This window comes from Aethalodelphis obliquidens, unplaced genomic scaffold (genome assembly GCF_003676395.1).
Source record: "Aethalodelphis obliquidens isolate GAN/ISIS:26980383/991018 unplaced genomic scaffold, ASM367639v1 scaffold4, whole genome shotgun sequence".
Taxonomy (NCBI): Eukaryota; Metazoa; Chordata; class Mammalia; order Artiodactyla; family Delphinidae; genus Aethalodelphis; species Aethalodelphis obliquidens.
Genome location: NW_020837948.1, coordinates 60027108 through 60044816, shown reverse-complemented (window position 1 = coordinate 60044816; position 17709 = coordinate 60027108).

The window sequence follows — 17709 nt, the reverse complement described above, 5'->3', positions numbered from 1 at the left end:
AGAGGCGGTGGGCCATTACAAGGACAAGTTTCACCTACTAAGAGGCAATATGGTATTATGGCTTAGAGCTCATGTTCACCACTCTCTGTCTGTATGAGCTTCCTCACGTGCAAAATGAGGATAGTAGTAATACATATATCATAGAGTTATGAGGAGTAAATAAAATAACAAGCACTTAATAAACGTTAGCAATGACTGCTGCCAGTTTCACCTGGAGCACTATATCACAATGTCATTATGCCTTTGGCATTCCTATCTCCTCTGTTACAATGTAACTTATGGGTAGATAGTGAAGTGGGATAAAGTGCTTTTTTCTCTTATATGTGAGAAAGTGAAGAAGAATCACCAGATATTTTAAGGAAAATATTTAACAAAAGACAAAAAGCAAATTGGAAAAGTAAGTGGCTGGGAGGAATTAGAGAACTTTTTAAAGAAACACACAAACACGCACACACACACACACAAATCTTCCAAGTAAAATCCTTGGAGAGATGAGGAAAGGTATCGCATCCATAAAACGTAAAAAGAATGGTCTAAAAAAGAAACATTAAGAGAACAAGAGAGAAATTTTTAAAATTAAAAATATGGTAGCAGAAATAAATTCAGTAAAAAAAAAAAGTCAAGATGAAGTTGAAGAAATATTTCAGAAACGAACAAAAAGACATTTGGAAAATAGAGGGGGAAGATAAGAAAACTAGAAGACCAATACAGGAAATCCTACATTCAAGTTAAATTCCAGGAAGAAAGTACAGAGATAATAAAGGGGGAATTTCTTTTTCAAAGAAACAGTACAAGAAAATTTCCTGGAACTTACTAAGATAATTTTTCAGACAAGAAGGGCCAACTGAATGCCGAGCACGAAGACTAACAAAAGACTTATACCAAAAGGCATACTCACAGAATTTCAGAAACTTGTGAATAAAGAGAAACCCCAAAACCCTTCCAGAAAGAACAACAGGCCCCATACCAAAAATCAGAATGGCATTGAACTTCTCAAAAATAACACTAGAAGTAAAAGGATAATAGAGCAATGCCTTCACGATTCTAAAGAAAAATCATTTCCAGTCCAGAAGACTACATCCAGATGAACTACTCACGTGTGCAGACAAAATAAAGACATTTTCAGCCATGCAAAATTCTAAAAATTTTATTTCCCTGTACCCTGAAACAGACACTGCTGACTCACCCAACAGCCATCTCCATCTTTCTTTCATGTTCTTTTTTAAGGCATCACATAGCCATGTGCTTCTGGGAAGCCAAGCCTTTCCCCAGCCCCATGGAATAGTCTTGATTCATCTAAGGCAGCAAGTTGTAATTCCCTACCCCCTGCAAATGACTGGCTTAGAAATAGGCATGTAACACAACTGAGATCAATTAAATATCAGGAAAAGTCTATAGGGGTATGGGAAGATTTTCTTCACTTCAAAAAGAAGAAAGGGACTTACTCTTTCAGCCAGCCTTTGTATGTAGTTGTGTGAGGACATGATGATCCAAGTTGCAGCAGTTACTCTATACAGTTATCTTATCAAGGAGGAAATCCAAATATCAAGGATGGCAGAGAAGAAAGATTAAAAAGAACCTGGGTACTTGATGATGTCACTGAGCCATTGCATTCATCAAACCTGAACCTAGGCAATATCCAGACTTCTTGTTATGTGAGTGTCAGAATGCAAACTCTGGGCACTTGAGCTCATCTCTCAAACTGAATTGTATAGTGAAAGCAATAATAATTAATAAAAATGTCTACCATCGATTGAGTACTTAGGTACTGTTCTTTTGATTATTGGCTACAATAAGCCTGTGAAATAAGTATAGAATTATGTCCATTTTGCAAATGAGGACATATAGGCTCAAGCAAGCACATGAATTAGCCAGATTTGTAACCATCCAAGGTTTGAATATTTAACTCTGATTCTATGCTCAGGACATGTGAATGGAGCATGGGAAAATGTTTGGAATATGCTGAGTTCAAACATGTACTTAATAACCAGTTTTTTTTTTTTTTGGCCACAAGTGCAGCATGTGGGATCTTAGTTCCCCGACCACGGATCGAACCCATGCCCCCTGCAGTGGAAGTGCAGAGTCTTAACCACTGGACCACCAGGGAACTCCCATAACCACTTTTAATTCATTAGTTACTTGTCAATGTAGTTCTGATTTGTGGTAAACCAGCCCCCAAGACAGCCATCCTCACTTGCTGGTATTCACATTTTTGTGTAGTCCATTCCCATAATGAATAGGGCTGACCTGTGTAACCAGTAGGATATCCTGACAATGTGTTGCTTCCCAGTCTAGGTCATAAGAAACATCATGGCTTCTGCTTTGCTTTCTCTCGGATTACTCACTCTAGGGGAAGCCAGTTGCCATGTCACACACACTGAAGAAGCCCAATGGAGCGGTCCATGTGCCAAGAAGCCAAAACCTCCTGCCAATATCCATGTGTGTGAGCCATCTTGGAAGTGGATCCTCCAGCCCCAGTCAAATGTCAGATGATTACAACCCTGGCCAACACTTGACTACAACCTCGTGAAAGACCTTGAGCCGGAACCATCCAGCTAAGCCACTCCTGAATTCTTGACCCACAGAAACTGTGAGATAAATGTTTATTGTTTTACAACCTAAATGTCCATCAACAGATTGAAACAGAGCAGGATGTGGTCCTTCCCCCTGTCCTCCGCCTGCCTTTTGTCTGTGAAAAAACTTTAGCCAAAGAATAAGTTTAATCAGAAAAGTGAGAAAATGCAGAAACAAAGGAAGACAGTCCAACAAGACTAAATAATAACAGTTTAGTCATTAAGCATAGTCAAGGACCTATAGTCCCTCTTCATGGGCTATAGATAATATTCTGAGCCATATCCTGTGAGCTGTCTTATAGATACTGAAACCCACACCAGGTGGAAGAAGTGAACTATGTGATGGATGACTATAGCCATGACATATGCTGCCACAATTCCAAGAATTGGCCTCAAAGAAATGGGAACAAACCGACCCTAGAACTGAAGACTAACTGTACCTAAAACAATCAAGATGACACTGGTCAGACCAACACATGACCAATTTCAAGATGACTGTCAGAGCTGACTGTGCTGTTTCTACATGTAGCCCCTTCCCTCCATCTGTAAAAGCTCTTGCCCACAGATTGTGGGGTGTGGGGGGGGGGGGGGGGGGAGGAGTCAGCCTTTGGACAGGAGCCCACCCTCCCTCCACCCCCCAGTTGGCAGCACCCAAAATAAAGCAAACTTTCCTTTCCACCAACCTTGCCTCTGTAATGGCTTTTGAAAGGCAAGCAGCCAGACCCCACTTTCGGTTACAAGATGAATGAATAAAGAGGATGTGTTACATATATACAGTGGAATACTACTCAGCCATAAAAAAGAATGAAATAATGCCATCTGCAGCAACATGGATGGACCTAGAGATTATCATACTAAGTGAAATAAGTCAGAAAGAGAAAGACAAATGTCATATGATATCACTTATATATGGAATCTAAAATATGACACAAATGAACTTTCATACAAAGCAGAAACAGACTCACAGACCTAGAGAACAGACTTGTGGTTGCCAAGGGGGAAAGAGGAGGGGAGAGGGATGGATTGGGAGTTTGGGATTAGATGCAAACTATTTTTTATAGAATGGATAAACAACAAGTTCCTACCATATAGCACAGGGAACAATATTCAATATTCTGTGATAAACCATAATGGAAAAGAATATAAATAAGAATGTATGTGTGTATATATATATATATATGTATATATATGTAAAACTGAGTCATTTTGCTGTACAGTAGAAATTAACACAGCATTGTAAATCAGCTATACTTCAATAAAATAAAATTTTTTAAGTGTTTATTGCTTTAAGCTGCTCAGTTTTGGGGTAATTTGATATATAGCAATAGATAAATTAATACACTGGGTAATTGAATAAACTTCTTAACTTTAAAGGCAAAAAAGGACATTAGATTTGTTTATCAACTTATATTTTTCAAGGAGATGTATATGGTCCTCACCACAACACTGAAAAAGGAATAGAGAAAGTGCCACTTCAAAAAACTGATCATCAGACACACTTGCTCAAGGTACTCAAGTTAGCCAGGGACAAAATTAATAGAAGAACATTCTGGGCCTTTTTCACCAAGCCTTTCCAGTATCCCTGTTTGGAAGTTGGCTCAGGCAGAAAGGCCCAGAATTAATGCAAAATAAAACAAAAATGAAAGAAATCCCCAAAGAGTCCCTAATTTTAAAATATCTCCTAAGAGGCAGTCAGCCACATATAACATTCCTGCTGCTCCCAGCCTCACTGCCCTTCTGGTTCTCATTGCACGCAAGAGTTTACGGTCTTGGATCTTGCCCAAAATTGTAGATAGTCATCAATTTTGAGAACATTCATATATTCTGAACGGTGAAACTGTTAATGGTTATGGTGTTTATAGCTTGGGTTTAAATAGGAAACTAATAAAGATAACATCTCTGTTTGATAAGGTGTTCAAACCCCAGTCAATGGAAGTTTCCTGTTGCACAGTGAGTTCTTTGAGTCCATCATTGAGCCCTGGGTCCAGTCTCAGAAAACGCAGTTAGGAGGGAGTTAAAACTCACGGAGCTAATGTGCTTTTTGTAGAACTAATATTGAGGTGGCAAGTGCTACTTTTGGACAATAATGAGCGAGTGAGTGACTGGCTGGGTCTGCTTTTTGTTAGGAATGAGCCCTATCGAGTTTGTTCGGGTTTCCTGTGTACTTTGAAAGAGCAAGCAGAATCTCCGGGGCCAAAACCGCTCTGACAGAAACCTTGGTTGATGACCTTGGCTTGAGTTGGGCAAACCCTTGCAAATGAGGTCTCTTCTTTGCTCCAGAGGTAGTAAAGTTGTAAGGTATGTGGCCTTTCAGGAGTAATCGTCTACAGCAGGGAACTTGGCACAAAGGCAGCTTGAGTTTGTTTCTTAGAAGTAATTCACATTAAAGTCTAAAATGGACTGCAAAGCACATACCCATCTGCAGTAGATGTTGCTACAGGTGTAGGATGTTGTGGTTTCTAATATCTTACATATGTTCTCTAAACAATACCTCGAGTGTCTTTTTGTTTCTGGCCTGTGTGGTTTCCTGCATTTCCGGCAGATGATCCTATGTAGAAAGACAGCTGCCTGCAAAGTTTACTGAAAATTATGTATAAAGACACATATGCAGAAAATGATATTGGCTCTGAAAGAAGCTTGGAGTAGGAGTGGGATGGAGCCTGCCACACTTGTCCAAGTAGCTGAAATAAGCAGTGTGATCAACGTCCAAGCCTGAGCAGCTTCCTAGCACCTCCAGGAATTCCTCCAGTTCCCAAGCCCTTAAGCCCTGCAGCAGACCAAGTAATAGAAATCTGAATTCAAAATACGGGAGCACGCTAGAGGGTAAAGGAAAAGGAAGTCCCCGTTAGATGCGAGCTCTTTCCAAAACTCCATACCCAAGCAGGAAGTCAAGAAGTTTTTGTGTGAATCATCCACATCATAAATCTAGCAAGGTTTGGCTCTGGAGCCGTACTCTTGGGAGCCAGAGAGATTGCTGGGACACAGCAGGTTGACAAATGCCCAGGGTGTGGAGCGTAAGATACTAGACGGCCAGGTGGTACTTTAAAAACCAAACACATAGGCAATCCTGAGGCCTGTCTACATACAGTCAGTGCATTCAGACTTTCATCCCATGCTGGCCAAGCCCAGGGTCCTCCCTTCCCCCCTCCCACAAATACCCTCTTGAGACTACGGAATTCCCATTTTGAGGATTCTCTCCCATTACAGGTTTGCCTGATATTCATTTAGGTCTCACTTACCCTATATAAAAGCATTGAGGGGAGTGTGTGTGTGCGTGTGCGCGCACGTGTGCACGCGCGTAGATAGTTGGAAGCCCCACATGTAAACTCCTACAAAGAACTGACCCTGTTGAGAGTTCTTATCTTTAAAAATTTTTACATCTTTTTCTTTTTCCTCTTCCAAAGAAGTAATGCAAATGGGGGGCAGATTAAACTGTCTCCTTGCAGGGCTGTATTTATCCACTTGGCCTCTGAGAATAGTGACCTGGCAGAATTCTAGTTTCTGACCCCATGAACCGGTCAGTCCTTAGTGGACTAATGAAGTATGTGGTTCTCTCTTCTGTCCTGGAGTTGTGAAGGTGACCAGGGGAAAAGACAGGTCAATAAGGGCAGCGGAGGAGCAAAACCATGGCTATGCCACAAGGGAGGGGAAGGGGTGCATTTCTTAGAGTTTCAGATCCTCCTCTTCCATCCCTAATTGGGGTCTCTCCTCCTATTTGTAGCTTCCTTATTATTACCCAGCAATCGGCCACAGGTGGGTAGAGCAGAGTGCTAAAAGGAGAGGCTGAAATCCTTCCTGAGACTCTTGCGTTGTTAGTATAGGCCCAAAGGCACAGGACTTCCATAGGGCCCCTGGCCAACAGGGCAGTGATGTGAATCAAGGATTCAACCTACAGATCAGATATTAGAGAGAACAGGCAAAGGTATTATTTTTCATTTCATTTAGCAACTTACAGGAAGCCCTAGATCTATGCATGTCAGGCACACAAGGGAAGCTTTCTCTGTAGAACATGACTTCTATTTTTTCTTTAATAAATATATCAGATTACTTAATGGACTTCCAGTTGAAGATAGTTGGCTAGATACGCATCTACCTCCACTTCCTCCAGAAACTCCACTAAAGTAACAACTAAGGAATCAAACAAAGAAAAAACAAAAGGTAAACAAAGAGAAGAGAAACAATAACATTCTAGCAGCTGAAAAGCATTTGGAGGAGTGGTAATGACTTAGCAGACCCTAGAAAGTAGGAAAAGCTGAGAGGCATAAAATCCCCCATAGGTCTAAGAACTGGCAGTACCAGATACCTCTGGAAGTGGGGATAATGATGGGGCTAATACCCAGAGGATTGGTTGAGTTTGTTTAAGAAGCAGTGAGGGGACTTCCCTGGTGGCGCAGTGGTTAAGAATCCACATGCTGGGGAGGGGGAAGGGTAAGCTGAGATGAAACCTTTAACAAATGACTACCACATACATGAGACAAGAACAAGGTATTATATAAAAAATAAAAATCTTCAGTGAATTAAATGTGGGAAGTAAAAATGAAATTCTCAATAAAAGTTTTGAAAATGAAGTTGAAAAAATATCCCTGAGGGTAAAACGAAGAGACAGAAAATAGGAGAAGACTAGTAAGAAATTTAGAGGACCAGCCCAGGACATCCATCATCTGATGAGTAGGAGTTCCGGAAAAAGACAAAGAGAACAGTTGCGGGGGAGTGTGGATCATCCAATAACTTATTAAAATCTACAGAGTTAATGACCTACCGCATGCTGGCCAAAGTGGATACAAATAGATCCACACACCAGGCTCATCATTGTGAAATTTTAACACTTTATGACAAAGAGAAGATCCTAAAAATTAGGTACAAAGTATCAGGAATTGGAATGGTGTCTGACTTCTCAACAGCAATGCTAGAAATATGAAGGCCAAGAAGCAATGTCTTCCATTCCTGAGGGAAAATTATTCCCAACCTAGAATTTTATACCCAGCCCCAACACTAATCAAAGTGGATTGGTAGAATAAGGATATTCTCAGAAATGCAATTCTCAAAACACTTACCACCATTTACCCTTTCTCAGAAAGCTCCTGGAGAATGTGTTCCATCAAAACAACTGAATAAATCAAGAAAAAGGAAGACACAAAGTCCAAGAAACAGGGAATTCAACATGAGACAGAGGCCAAGGTAACTCCCAAGATGGTGGTGAAGGGAAAACACAAGACAGCAGATATGTAACTAGCTTAGGGACAACAATCAAGATTGGAGGGATTTAGAAGGCTTTTGGAGTGACATCTGATGGAATAGCTAATGTATTTGAGCTTGTTGAGAGATTTCCATAACTGGAAGGGAGTTGGGGGCTTATTTGGTGATAAATAAGCAAAGGAAACAGTAAGGCAGTTATTGATGCCAGGGAAAACGGTAAGTTGTGGAGAAAAGGAAGAGCAATCATAGTGTACTATACAGCTCAGCTGACAATAGCATTTTAAATGGTCATAAAATGGCAACCTATATATTGATCTGACTACAAGCATGTAGAAATATTTGGGAGTATAGAGTTGGAAGGTGATGGATCATGTGAATATGGGTTGTAGGAGGGGGTGAGAAAGAGTGTTAAATCCTTATAGTCTATTGTAGGAAGTCCATAGATAATATTTAAAAGTGAAAATTCAAGAAGTAGCAATAAAATCATGTGATTTGGAGATAAATCACATGACGTGAATACCAAATAACTGTTTGGAAAAATCGAGTAGGTTTGCCTTCAGAAAGTGGGAATGAGGAGAGGCAGAGGGTGGAGGCTTCTCTTTTTCATGCAAGCCTTGTAACAACTCCTTGCCTCTTTACACGTGTGCACATGTACCTTTGATAAGAGTAAAACTAAATAAGAAACAACATCATCGCAGGGCTTCTGCGTGACACTTTCTCAAAGACTACTTGACACTGAACACAGATCGATAGGTGCTGCTTTCTAAGAGCCTTGGTTGTCTCATGCACCCATTTGTTTTCATTCTAGTTGAAACTTCTGTGATTTTTCATGGTTTCCTAATCCAGCATGATGCTCCTCAAAACCCTCTGCAAGGTGAGGCTGATCAGTTAGAGGTAGAACTGTTAGTTACAGCACTCACCCTCTTTTCAGAGCAATGAGGAGGGAGATTCTTCAGCAAAAAACAAGGCAGCGGCAAGGGTCGCTGATAATAGTATCAAAACCAGAATGTTTAGGAACCCTTTTACTTTCCATGTTTCGTTATGAAAACTCTGACATTTAGTAATCTTACCCCCAAAACCAGATTAAGAATTTGGGCTATTTATGACTTTTTCAAGCATTTTCAACTAATTTCAGCTGTTAGAAACAGTTTTCTCAAAAGCACAGTCCCTGTGAGGTTTTCCAGTTTGAGATACCCAGACAATACAAGTCAGACATAAAACAGTCCAGACGACAACGTGGTGAGGCCTCCAAGGATGGACGTTCCAGACTTGTTTCTGGTTATCCTGTGAGGAGGCAGCCACTGAAAAGCTTCCCCAAGGAAACAAGCCTTTCCGGGAAGTGGGAGGAGCAGAGTAAACCATGAGAGGATCCTGGTTTAAGGAGGAAGGACTGGGGGTAAATTGGGGGAGGACTTTTTTCCTTCTTTTAAAGAGGAAAGTTTAGAGAGAATACATTAAAAGAGAGCCAGGGGCTTCCCTGGTGGCGCAGTGGTTGGGAGTCCGCCTGCCGATGCAGGGGACACGGGTTCGTGCCCCGGTCTGGGAAGATCCCACATGGCGCGGAGCGGCTGGGCCCGTGAGCCATGGCCGCTGAGCCTGCGCGTCCAACGGGAGAGGCCACAACAGTGAGAGGCCCTCGTACAGCAAAAAAAAAAAAAAAAAAAAAAAAAAAATCTATCAGGCTCCAGACAGGGTTGGGCATTCAGTGGTGATCAAAACAGGCTCAAAATCCTGCCCTTAGGGCACGTAGATTCCAGTGGCATGAACTCAGAGATTGTCAGAGCAGGGGTCTATTGTGTTCAAAAGTTACAAACTCAGATGGCTCCAGGGGCCAGACTGGGAGTAAAAATGCACAGAGGGGATAAGAATGGGTGGCAACTGCAGCAAACCAGAGAATGTGTGTCCCCAAAGGCATCCACATACAGTTTTTGGAGCACTGTGCAGTGTTTGTTGTTGCTGTTAAGCAAAACGCTTTCGGAAACTCTCAAATGTCCTTGGACCAAAAACAAGGCCCAGAAAGGTACGCGCCTTGCTCAAGGTCACACAGCCAGGCAGTGGCAAAGGTAAAGCTGGAACTCAGCTCTCCTGGCCCTGGCCCAGTGCTTTTTTTTCACTACGCTATACTCCCTCTGGGCCCAGAGTTCAGTTCCTTGGGCATCTCAGAAAGTTTCTGACATGATCTTGATGAACAACTCATTCATTCTCTGAACGATTATTTATACAGCTCTATCATGTGCCAGGCACCAAAGAAAGTTTGAGAGTGTTGAACAAGACCAGCGTCAGAAATGGGCCTTAACCTCCCAGAGCTGAAGAGTGTATCACTTCAGGGATCTAGATAGATTATAAGTAGGAAACAATAAATTCCTTTTTTCCCCTTTGAACACTTCTGAGGCAGTAGTTATGACTCCAGGCCCAGATATACAAATGTGCTTAACCTGAACGAGAAATAAATGTAATTTTATGTAATTAATGTCATATGTCCGTAAAATTAACCTAGCTCAACAATTGGTATAAAAAGATTACTGTGGAATAGTAACTGGGTACATAGTAGCTGATCAATACAGACTTGTTGGCTATAAGTGGTCATGCGCTATGCAATCTCAGCTGCTGGGCAGATGCATGAACTTGTTCTGCATTTGGCTACTTTCTAACAACCTCAGCAGTAGCATGGTCAAGGCTATCCAACCATTGCACAAATATTGATGGAGCGCCTGCCTACCATGTGTAAGACTCTGTGTTAGAGTGCATATGTAAGCGCTGTGGTGTTCAAGGATCAGTGTTTGCGAACCAAGGTAAGTCGGAAACCATTTTTTGCTAAGAGTTTCCCAGGAGTGTGGTGGAATCCTTTGGAAGAAGCCAAAGTTAGCTTTCCTAGGTTAGCAACTCAGTGTGTACCACCTGCGATGGCTGGAAGGAGAGATGGACAGAGGTATGACCACCATGATTCATGGGCTATGGCTAATGGTGTGACTGAATGGTCAGGGACTTAGAAGGAACATGATTGAAAATTGGTGACAAGGAAATATGAAGAAACGGTATGTGGATAGACTTTTCTGAATGGGCACGGAGTGTGAGATATTTGTGTCTCTTGTGAATGCTTACAGAAAGGTGACCTCAGATGGAGAGGAAGGCCTTTCTGTGGACACCAGTCAGTATCTTCTCTATCTACTCTTGGCTTTGCACAATGGGCTCATGAACAAAGTGGCCATGGTAGGGATGAAGGGATAAAGGTTATGTGTAGACTCAGCAACATGGACTTCCAGTCACCAAGGCTGATCTGGCTACAACCACTGCTGAGTGCCCCAACTCCCAATAGCCTTTGCATTCCTAACATGGCACATTCCCCAGGGAGATTAGCCAGATGTTTGTTGACAAGTTGATTATATTGGCTTATTTCCATAATGAAAGGGGCAGCACCTTGTTCTTACTGGTATGAATGCTTTCACTTCTTGCCTTCCTTGTCTGCCATGTTTCTACCTAAACTATTATCCGTGGACTTACAGAATGCCTTATGCACTGTCATGGTATTCTAAACAGCGTTGTTTCTGACCAAAGAATTCATTTCATGGTAAATGAAGTTGCAATAATGGGCCCACGCCCATGAAATTCGCTAGTCTTATCATGCTCCCCATCATCTTAAAGCAGCTGACTTGATGTAATAGTGGAGTAGCCTTTTGAAGACTCATTTGGGTGCCAGCTAGGTGACAATGCCCTGCAGGGCTGGGGCAATGTCCTCCAGGATACAGTACAGCTTCAAACTGATGTCCAGTATATGGTGATTTTTCTCCTATAGGCTGGACTCATGAGTGTGGGAATCAAGGGGAGGAAATGGGGTTGACTCTTATCACTATTACCCCTGGTGATTCACTAGCAACATTTTTTATTCCCATCCCTGCAATTGGGCTCTGCTGGTTTAAGAATTTTGGCTTCAAAAGGAGCTAAAGGTGGAAAATGCTTCCACCAAGGGACACAGCAATGATTCCACCGAACTGGAAGCTGAGACTGCCACCTGCACACTATGTGCTCTTCATGACAGTGAATCAATGAGCAGAGAAGAGGGTCAGGTACTGGCTCTGGGGAATGACCCTGATAATCATGGGGTAATTGGGATTACTACACAACAGGACTAAGGATAAATATATTTGGAGTACGGGAGATCTTCTGGGCCACCTCTTACTATTCCCGTTTCCTAGGATTAAAGTCAATGGAAAACTACAACAACCCAATTCAGGCAGGATCACAAATGACCCAGACCCTTCAGGAATGAATGTCTGAGTCCTCCCACCAGGTAAGGAACCATAAGCAGCTGAAGTGCTTGCTTAGGGTAAAGGGAATGGGTGGTAGAAGAAAGTAATGCTGTATACCAGCAATGACCATGTGACCATTGCATAAATGAGAGTTTGTATGTTGCTTCATCATTTTGATATTTATATGTTTATATATATATTAACCAACAATTTTTGTTTTCTTTCCCCCCTCATCCCCGTATCATCTAACCTAAAATGTTTTATATAGTAATTAGCTTTATATACCAATATTCAAAGAACAGGGATTGTGAATCATCTAGAAGAAAAATTAACAACATCCAAAATCAAAAAACGGACTTTGTATCCTCTTCTGGGGAAAGGGATACTGTGTTTTTGGTTGTATGTGTGATGGTTGCATCCCATCTGGCCGAAGCATGACTTTATTATGGTTTTAGAGATAAAATATGGCTTAAGAAACCGTGTATAGTGTAAGCTGACAAGGGTTGACTGTGGTGGCTTTGTAAGGTGTCAACATAGCTAGGCTGAATTCTACTTCCCAGAATTTTACTCCCTGTATGTTTCCAGTTAGAATGTGTCACAGGAGAGATTCTCATGTGAGATTTGGGGGGCGGAAGAGAAGCAGCAGCTGCTGTTGCTGATCTCCTGGGTCACCCTGATGGTGTGATGTGGGAGCCAGGCCTGCAGCTACTCCACCTTCTCCTGGATCTGCCTTCAGCTTCTCCAGCTCCTGGGCCATGTGTGCGTTAGGTCCATGATGAAGGACATCAGCTTCTCCTGCAGATGCTCATACCATCGAGGTCAGAAGCAGCCAAAACGCCAGCTGGTGCCGACTGGTTCCACTTTATCCTTGCTCTACCCTGCAGACTCACCACTCACCTTCCTTCCCTACTATCTGCCCTGCAGACTTTGATTTCTAGCAGCAGTCACAAAGCCAGCCCAACAGAAACTGCTTCTCCAGCTCCCACAATTGCTTAAAATCTCTGTAACAGATCCCTTATCATATTGTATTTCCTCATGCTTTTGCTTTTCCGAATAAACCCTGACTGATGCAATGGCTTAAAGAATAGGGGACTTTATTTCTGTTACGTATAACAGTTCAAAGGTGAGCAATCCAGGTGGGCAGCACAGCTCTGCTCCATACGAACATTCAAGGACCCCAGTTCCTTTCACTGTATCGTACCACCATCCTAGGGCATTGTCTTTAGCCAGCTGGTCAAACCTGAGTGTCCACATCTGAATTCCAACCGGCAGGAAGAGCCAAGAGGGTACGAAGGAGGTATATTCCACATGGAAGGCCTGGCCCTGGAAGTGGCACTCAGCACTTCTGTGCACATTCTGCAGATGAGAATTTCATCACATGGCCTTCCCCAACTCCAAGAAAGTCTGGGAAATCTGTTCCAGTGAGCAGCCATGTGCCCAAAGGGAAAAGGCGTTCTGGTGAACAACTAGCTGCCTCTACCACACATATACAGACTAGTTTTAATAGTGTGAATATTGTAATGTATATAGATAATATTAATAGATAACATTATATATTACTATCTAATATATAATGTTACATATTATATGCTACATAATAAATATTATAGAATATATATCATGTTAGATATAGCTATAGTGTAATATCTAATATATAATATTATAAACTATGGTGCTGACCCCAAAGTGCTAAAAATAGCAAATAGAACCACTGAAAATGAGCTGAGTTACCCTGCAAACCAAAGCCAGAAGCAGCCCGTGCAATGAAAAATTGAATTGAATGCTTCCAGATTTAAGAAAATTTTTGTGCCAATAAATAAATAAACTACTACTGTAATGACAAACCCCAGGAACTTCCCCAACTAAAAAATCATAATTGATTACAAGCTGTCGCCTGCCGTATTGAGTTACACTTTGCCTCACCCACTAAATGCCTCAGTAGTTAAAATGATTTTGTTTGAGATTCACATGGATTAAATAGCCTAGAACACATCCACCCTAGACTTAATCTAAGAGAGAGGAGATTTGGTTCAAATGTTGCTTCTCAACATGTCAGGAAATGTTTTCTTCAATTAAGTAATCTTATTTTAGAGTTAAATCTGTGCCAAGAAAATAAACAATATATCTTTCATGAACACATCCACTCTGTTGTATAAAAACTTTTATTTTCTGGGAGGCTGCTCTTGGAATTTGTACATATAATGAGATCAGAGCTGGAAAAATCCTGTTTTCTTTAGCATTTAATGGCTTTGGAAACTATAAGGGAGCCATGTGACACAGTATAATGACAAAGCTCTGAACAAGTGAATGGCAAAGATCAATAGATAATCTTTTTTCCCCACCCCAAACCCTGCATTTTTAACAGAAACCCTGCATTAAGTACAGTGGGATGTTTCCACTCAATCTTGAGCTGTGTAAAAATTAGTTGCAAGAGAGTCTGTTGCTGATCACAGACCAAATGCTGTTATGCTTTCAACACATTTTAAGGGATTAGGCATTATGACTATGTACTTCCAAGATCAAGTTGCAATAAGGGAAGTCAGGCAAAATCCTGAAGATCCCAGTGCCTGGCTGTCTGAAGGACGGCATCGTAGAAGGTAGAACGCTAGAGGACTCTTTTTCGGAAGTCTTTGAGCCTCCACCCCCAGAGGATGGCTCCGGATGGCAGCCTAGAGCGGAAGCTGTGTTCCCAACACCCCATGTTATGCTCCAGCATACCAAATGACTCCCACTTCTCCAGACGTGCAATGCTGCTGCTCTCCTCCATGCTTTTGCATGTGCTTTTTCCCAACCCTTATTGTCCTACAAGACCCAGCTCCAGCATCACCTCTTCTATGAAGCCCAGGCAGTTAATCGCTCTCTCCCACTAAATCTTTTTCTATTTTCCCTGCTGGTGAGCTTCTTGAAAACAAGAAACCTTATTGCTATTGTTTATCTTACCTTCCTGTTGCCTAACAAACCCAGACTCACGGTGAGTACATGCTATATGTTTATGAAATAAACAAGTAAATATTTAATCTAAAAAGGGTGGGATAAGGGAACTTCCCGATTAGCCAACTTTGGCTCCCTTTCTGACATAGTAAAGGACCAGTCCCAGAGTTCACTGGGAAAGAAGGGAAGAGAAGCTCCTCTGATCTTTCGCATTCTCCCCTCAATCTGTACCTGGGTCTACCAAGACCAGTGGTTTACTTCCAGTTGCCGAAAGAGTTGTGTCCCTCGTGTGTCTTCGATTGCCCACGGAAGGCACGAATGAACATTTGCTCGTAGGCACATGTGACAGACCCTCCACCCTTAGAGCCTCGGTGGCATACTCCCTGTCTGCAAACACTACCGCGGCAAACACTAAGTGAGGTAGCAGCACAGAAGAAAACTTCCTCAGACCTGCATGGCAGAGCTTTCCTTTCTTCAGAAAAAAGAGGTGGCTTTGCTCTGCGCAGCTTCTGTGAGCAGAATTTTGATGAGCACTTGGGACAGAGGAAGTGAGGGTGGGGGCAGCCTCAACAGATTCATCAGACTCACGTACGCTATTCCATCACTCCCAACAGTGGCTCCACGGGCCTTTCCAAGGGGCAGCCACCAAGACGGGAATCAGGAGAACGGTGTCTAAGGCCTGCCTCCGTCACTGTTGGTGCCACCTTCGGCAATCCTCGTAATTGCTTGGGCCTCCGTTTTGTCACCTTTTAATGATATTGGTGGCTATAATATCCACCCAATCATTTTCCCACAAAGTGCTAAGTTCTGAAAAAGTTAGTTTCTGCAAAATCTTTTAAAAACTTAAAATTGTTACATCAATGCATACTTTATCTCCCTCTGCTCCCTTGTGAGTAGTCGCCCTGTCAGCCCACCTGGACTAATCAGGAGTTCACAAACACACCTTGCTCACACATACCCTTTTCACCTGTGGGTCAAGTCCCCTCATTAAAATTCTCCTTCTTGGCTGTGATGTCATGTGTCTATCAGGTACCCCCTGACATGATGTGGTAACGAGGGCACTTCTCTGTGGTCTCCCCCCAAACGCTTAAGTCTAGTCTAACCATGAGAAAAACATCACACAAACCCAGATTGGGGGACATGCTACAGGATATGTGGCCAGTACTCCTCAAGACTAACAAGGTCGTGAAGACAAGCAAAGACAGAAAAACTGTCCTAGACCAGAGAAAGCTGAGGAGCCATGACAACCAAATGCAATGTGGTTCCCTGAAACAGATCCTGAAACAGAAAGAGGACATTAATAGGAAAACTGGTAACATCCCCCAACGTGTGGAGTATAGTTAGTAGTAATTCATCGATGTTGGTTTTAGTTTTAACAAGTGTTCTGTGGAAATGTAAGATGCTAAGGAGGGGGGAAAACTGAATGAGAAACATGTGGGAACACTCTAATATTTTTGAAACTTTCTGTATATCTAAATTTATTCCAAAATTTTAAACAAAATTCTGCTTCCCCTTCAAGCTTCATCCAAAGATCACCTCTTGGGCTTCCCTGGTGGCACAGTGGTTGAGAGTCCGCCTGCCGATGCAGGGGACACGGGTTCGTGCCCCGGTCTGGGAAGATCCCACATGCCGCGGAGCGGCCTGTGAGCCATGGCCGCTGAGCCTGCGCGTCTGGAGCCTGTGCTCCGCAGCGGGAGAGGCCACAACAGTGAGAGGCCCGCGTACCGCAAAACAAACAACCAAACAAACAAAAAGATCACCTCTTTTGTGATGCCTTACTGAATCCTCTAGTTAGCTGTGAACTCTCCTCCTAAACCCTCCTAGCACTTTGCTTCCTCCTTAAGTGGCATTCCACACGTAATTGTTTGTGTACTATTCAACCCCCTCAAACATACACATATGTACATACTGGTATGTGAGCAATTTGAAGGTGATTTCTTTTAATCTGTGGGGCCCAGCAGAGTTCCTGACACATGATAAATATCTAATGAGTGTCTCTGAATGGATGGATGGATGGATGGATTGCAGCAGCCTATGCTGTCACAGTGTAGGGTTACTGCAGCATGTTCACCCTCTCCAGCCTTAGCTGAACAAGACATTTTCCCCAAACAGAATTTTTTCTGTGGGCTGAGGCAATGTCTCTTACTAAAGGCCATATGTTTGCAAAAGACCTTGCATATCCAGACTTTTAAAGCGATTTAGAAACCACGACTTTTTAATCTTCACACACCCCTCACATGAAATGCTTTTGGCGTAATTTAGTAATCCAAACTGTACATACCACGGGAGATTTGAAAAGTGCCTAATTAAAGACACAATGCTGTGCTCACCTTATCCTGGGCTAAATCCACTGAAATTAGTGAGTGTTTGGATTCAGAGGAAGAAGAACTGAGGCATTTTTTTATAGCTATGGATTTGAAGGGATTTGGGGCATCAGTAAACTAGGCTTGAATGAGAAAAACAGGCTAAATATCAGGAACAAATAAGATGGTTGTAAGCCAAACAGGTTGTCAGAATTAAGACAAATTGGAAAAGACTGTAACTGAACTGCTAAATGAAGGGTATGACAGAGGCCAGCGGGGGGCGGGGTGGGCCCCCCAAAGAAATATAACAAATGTTGTCTCAGCCTAATTTTCTCCTTTCTAAAAAGCAGAGCTTGAGACATGGGTTTGAATGTAGGTGGTTTACTTTTAGAAATGAACCCAAGCAACAGGAGTGAAGAACTGGGGATCATGGACCTGGCTGGCTCATGTTCTCATTGT